This window comes from Salvelinus alpinus, chromosome 1 (genome assembly GCF_045679555.1).
Source record: "Salvelinus alpinus chromosome 1, SLU_Salpinus.1, whole genome shotgun sequence".
Taxonomy (NCBI): Eukaryota; Metazoa; Chordata; class Actinopteri; order Salmoniformes; family Salmonidae; genus Salvelinus; species Salvelinus alpinus.
In genome coordinates this window covers 32,625,732-32,631,731 of record NC_092086.1, presented here as the reverse complement: position 1 = coordinate 32,631,731, position 6,000 = coordinate 32,625,732, and the positions used below count along the sequence as shown (strand labels likewise).

At 43.5% G+C, this 6,000-nt stretch overlaps 1 protein-coding gene across 2 annotated transcripts in view; it reads left to right on the top strand.

Moving 5' to 3' along the window:
* Positions 1-3,444: 3,444 nt before the first annotated feature.
* The window catches only part of LOC139574021 (voltage-dependent T-type calcium channel subunit alpha-1H-like), a 93,887-nt gene continuing 91,331 nt past the window's right edge, over positions 3,445-6,000 (top strand). The window contains exon 1 of one of the 2 annotated variants that reach the window (XM_071398143.1): positions 3,445-3,916. The gene's annotated coding sequence lies outside the window, so the exon portion shown is untranslated. Of the gene's footprint in view, positions 4,876-6,000 lie in introns of both variants that reach the window. The other variant, XM_071398136.1, reaches the window with a different exon arrangement.

Genomic DNA, 6,000 nt, shown 5'->3' with positions numbered 1-6,000 from the left:
ACTAGCCTTGTCCTGTCAGTGTCATGTCACTCTCTCTGTCCCTCAGTCACTTTCTCCTCCAGAGAGAGGCTATGGAGTGATATGATCACAGTGGGAAAGACAGGACAGGACAGCTCAGAAAGGACAGGACAGACAGGAAAGGACAGTTCAGACAGGACCAACAGAACAGGACAGTTCAGCCAGGACAGACTGGACAGGACAGATGAGACAGTGAATGATTGATGTGATGCTGAGCAGATTGGTGGAGAGGCCTCTCTCTTATTCGCACAAAGCAAACACATGTACAGGCTGTAGAGACTGCTGAATGTTTCATAACCCCGATGGCTCAGGATACAGGTTCAGCTGTGTGTCTGTGTGTGTGTTGTCTCATCTCACCCCTCTCCAGAGGGACAGGGCTGTCTGATGTTAGACTGAGGCAGAAGGTATCGGCTTACGTGGGTGTGGAGTGTTGGTTTTCACCCTGTTAACTTTTCTCTTTCAGGGTCAGTGACTAGGCTCTTTGGGAGGGTAAAATGAGTGTGTGTGTGTGTGTGTGTGTGTGTGTGTGTGTGTGTGTGTGTGTGTGTGTGTGTGTGTGTGTGTGTGTGTGTGTGTGTGTGTGTGTGTGTGTGTGTGTGTGTGTGTGTGTGTCTGTGTGTGTGTGTGTGTGTGTGTAATAGGAAGAAACATTGTGGATTGAGTTGAGGGGGTGCCAAGAGCAGGCCGTTTTAGCAGGACCTCCAGAGGCCTAGGGGATAAATCACTGTTATCTATGCCCAGGGAGAGAGAGCACCTGTGGGCACCGCTCCACTCCCACCACTTCCTGGTCCCGGATCGTGGCTGGCTAGAATCAGTCTGCCTGGAGATGTTGCCTACCTTTACAACAGGCCTATGGTCATACACTCTGGGGAGACACAGAGGTTATGTCCCAAATGGCACCCTATTCCCTATAGTCCACTAATTTTGGGGTTAAAAGTAGTGCACTATATAGGAAATAGGGTACCATTTGGGACTCAGACACAGTCCCACAGGGAGGTTAGCCAAAGTTAAAGCGTATACACTCAAAGTTTATACACCCCACCTGGGCTTCCAGCCAAGGAAGTGTCCTGGGGAATTCAGACTGTTTAGCCAAAAGGTTTCAGATTATTATGTGTTAGCAGTTACTTGTCCTTCCTTTACCTCCATGTACTGCAGATCTAACATATTATCTAACATATTGAATCTGACCCAAATTACCCACTTGTGGATTGTTGTGAGGAACCATGGGATTTCCGTTATCCTCTAAGAGACAGGTCAAGATGAAGATAAATGGTTCTTCATGAGAATATAGATTTCACACGTTTTCCTTTTGGCCCTTTTCTGAGCCTGGTCCCAGATCTATTTTTGCTATCAAGCCAATCCTGTCAACTCCGGAAAAACATGATGCTTGGCATGAGAAGGAGTGGCATGATGATCCAAACAGACTGGTACCCAATCTGAAGTTAAAATGTAATTCATAAACAGTGTCATTTTGTAAGTTCAGAGTATAGGCCTAGTTGTTGTAGTCTATTGTTGTAACTATGTACTAATTGTTCGGCTCTGCCCTATCTCCCAAAAGATCTGAGAAGACATTACTTGGCGCAGAGTCAGCAAAGTCCACACCGCTGTTCAACCCGACTTGCTTACCTCAATTATTCACATCTTATGAATAACGCACATTACCAGAGCCGGCGACAGGGATATTTTTAAACCTAACGGCTTGAATTAGTCTTTACAATGGCAAACATATCATTTTCATATCTTCCAACTACTTTGTGTGGGAAAAAAAGCTAAAGAAATAATTTACTCTGGTCGTCGATAAGTGAGTTCCCTGTGCTGGTACTGAAACTGCGTCATGTGTGTTCATCACAAATGTCGTCTGAGGAGTCCCGATGTGAAATAATGGTGTTTCATATTTAATTGATCCCTATTCCCTGATCTCTGCAACTCCACTGCTACAGGCATTAACTCTGCATTGTACAATATTCATTTAAAGATACCTTTAAAAAAAAGGTTGAGGCGTGGATCAGAAAATCAGTCGGTATCTGGTGTGACCACCATTTGCCTCATGCAGCACATAGAGTTGATCAGGCTATTGATTCTGGCCTGTGGAATGGAGTGGCATGTTATCCCACACCTTTTCAATGGCTGTGCAAAGTTGCTGTATATTGGCAGGAACTGGAACACGCTGTTGTACACGTCGATCCAGAGCATTCCAAACATGCTCAATAGGTGACATGTCCGGTGAGTATGCAGGCCATGGAAGAACTGGGACATTTTCAGCTTCCATGAATTGTGTACAGATCCTTGCGACATGGGGCCGTGCATTATCATGCTGAAACATGAGGTGATGGAGGCGGATGAATGACACGACAATGGTCCTCAGGATCTCGTCATGGTATCTCTGCGCATTCAAATTGCCATCGATAAAATGCAATTGTGTTCATTATCCGTAGCTTATGCCTGCCCATACCATAAACCCACAGACACCATGGGACACATCACCAAACCTGCCGTCTGCCCGTTACAGTTGAAACCGGGATTCATCCATGAAGAGCACACTTCTCCAGCATCCCAGTGGCCATGGAAGGTGAGCATTCGCCCTCTGAAGCCAGTTACAACGCCAAACTGCATTCAGGTCAAGACCCTGGTGAGGACGACTAGCACGCTGACAGATTGTGCAGAAATGATTTGTTTGTACAAACCCACAGTTTCATCAGCTGTCCAGGTTGCTGGTCTCAGACAATCCTTCAGGTGAAGAAGCCAGATGTGGAGGTCCCGGGCTGGTATGGTTACAATTGAGGCGGATTTGACGTACTGCCAAATTCTCTAAAACAACATGGGAAGCAGCTTATGGTAGAGAAATGAACATTACATTATCTGCCAACAGTTCTGGTGAACATTCCTGCAGTCAGCATGCCAATTGCACGCCCCCTCAAAACCTGAGACATCTGTGGCATTGTGATGTGTGACAAAACTGTACATTTTAGAGCGGCCTCTTATTGTCCCCAGCACAAGGTGCACCTGTGTAATGATCATGTTGTTTAATTAGCTTCTTGATATGCCACACCTGTCAAGTGGATGGATTATCTTGGCAAATGAGAAATGCTCAGGGATGTAAACACATTTCTGGAGAGAAGAAAATGTAGAGACAAGCTTTTTGTGTTTATGGAACATTTATTGGATATTATATTTCAGCTCATGAAACATGGGACAAACACTTTACATGTTGCGTTTATATTTTTGTTCAGTGTAACTATCATTTGCAGACAATGTGAACATGTTAGTCTATGTCTGCCATGATCTAAAATACCTTTGCTCTGGACTCCGTGTTTAGATGGTGCAGTTCATGCAAGACACTTCATGCTGCGCTGGCTGTCCGCTTGTCTGACCATGTGAAGGATTTTCACTTGATTACCTAACAGTCAGTCTGCATCCCGCAGGTCCAAATTCCGCGTGTGTGTATGCGTTCGTTCATGCATGCGCCTGCGCCAATTCTGCGTCTCCCTCTCTTATTTACACTCTCGGGGAGTGTGAGGGAGAGCGTTGACGAGACGACACAATATTTAACGCAAAATAATATTTCCCAACTATTTCCATTTCTCACAGTCTCCCCCAACTAAAATACACTCCATGTAGCGAAACCATTAGGCTCCCACAAAAGAGAAAGACATGACATGGGAGAATCGCGTCGCATCGAACGCCGAGGGAACAACGGAAAAAATCCTAATGTGTGCACATTCAGCGTTGCGCCGAATCACGATGCGCTCACAGTCCCAGTCTCGTGAGATGCTGGTGAGCAGGTCGGTTGTCTCTCGACGCTCTCCAGCCTCTCCCAATAACCGCTCCTGAGCCCTTTTCGCCGGCAAGATGTTTTGTTGACTGGCCACCTCAATGAATAGCCATAGGAGGCGATACGGTGAGAATATGATACCTGCTTGAGCTGTGAAGCATTTCTGAGATGCGCAAGTGAACATTAAATAAGTTCTCATTTAGTGGAAAATAGGTTCAAAGCTTTTTTGATCACAATTGAACGGAACTGTTGTTGTGTGTTTTCTCAGTGGATCAGAAAGGGTTGGTCCATCATGCTTTATACTTCAAGTGTACGACGACAACTGGCGGAGACTCGATGTGAAGCCCAAATCCATGCACTTCCATATACAATGTGAAAATTCGATAATTGTTTTCCTACTATTGGAATATACGCCATTGAAAACGTTTTGGATGTTTTTAGGGAAGCACTCACAATTTTTCAGAGAAAAGGCAGAAAGAGGGAATGTATTTAATTTGAACTGAAAAAAAATACTCGGACTCATACGATTATTTATGTGCCTAACGTGCGCCTAACGCCTAACGTGACGGAGGAAACATTAAATGTTCCGAACTGATCTCCTAAATGGAATTCAAACTCTGTAATAACGTTTCAGATGTTTTTGGGTTGCGAATTTCCAACTGGTATTCCTACTTTTTTACCAACTTGGTATACAACAGTTGGTGAGGTGGAATTAACATCCAACTGGAGGGCGGAAAGAAAACACCTTTTGCTTGCTCTGTCGAAATGTGAATCTTGCAGCCCGCTCGAGCCCACCTCACACTCAGAGTTGCCAAGGCTACAGAGCTCCTCTCGAACCAGCTAAACCGTATTTCGGTTCCTAAGTTATTTGGACAATTCCTCCGCAATAGATCAGTTGTGTAGCTTACCATCTAAATATTGATCATCCATCTTGATTTATTAACCGGAATAATGCGTCTGGAAACATTAAGACGTTTTTTGACTCGTGGATATTGATTTTTCCTCTCGGGTCTTTTTGACAAGCGAATCGCCAGACGCCGCTATTGTTCAGTGAGCCTGGACACACCTTTTTGATGTCAGCCAAGGTAAGTTTCCACAATACTTCAGACTCTTGTGATTGGTTATGTCGATACGCACAGAATTCTCATAATGCACGCATCTCAACCATTTGCATATCGGTGGAAAGAGAATAGCGCAATCGCTTCTGTACGGATGGGAACATGGGAATTAGAAAGCTGAAAAGAGCACTGTAATATTAGCTATAGGCTACATACTGTATACAATAAGAACATATTTATTGTAGCTAGTCTATTTCGTTTAACTGTGTGGCTCAGAAACAATAATTAAACATTCTGATTACAATTGAAAATACACCTCGGAAAAAACAAAGAACATTGACTATGAAAGCACCTAGGCTATTAATAATAATAATGTATTACATTTGTAAAGCGCTTTTCATTATACAGAATACTATCAAAGTGCATAAAATAAAAAAGCTAATATAAATATTAGGCTGCCAATTCCTTCCCAACGCCTTTATCCAAATCCTTGAAATTTGGCTTATATAAATATATCATAACCAATGCGTAGCCTGCTGAAATTGATCACTTAACTATTTCCAATGTCGGCCTATTCTTAATGGCCATCAGACTACAAGTAATGCTATAATCTGATGACGTCTGCCTTATACAGCAATGAACTCATGCATGGTCATGTTTATGCATCCATCCAAGATAATAGGCTATTAGATTGTAGTGGCTCCAAACCTAGGTGATTGGTTTAAGGAGCCCAATCAGAGCTATTTTTCTCACAAGAGCTCACCTTTAGAAACAACGCCACAAGAAGATGGATGGTGGCATTGGCCACAATTGATCAACACTTAATGTGTCATCGTGTAAAACTCTGGCCTGAATTGATAACATGAGAAGATAGTTTTTCATACCAGGCTAGTTAGTTTACCTTAGTCTGGTATCAGGTGTATGTTCAAGATAGCTTTATTTTAATGGGCATGCTATTGAACATTGCCTATATAAGTCCTTGTGGCTCTGAAGATTTCCTGTGGTTAGATTTATACTCACTTTCTAAGGCGTTACCTTGCATTCGTCTAAAGCGCTGTCCATGGTGCTGAAATGGGAAATAGTTATGTGCTGTGTTTACAGCTGTTTCTCTCTGCACGCACACACACTCCGTCCCTGCTGCAGCAGCCACCA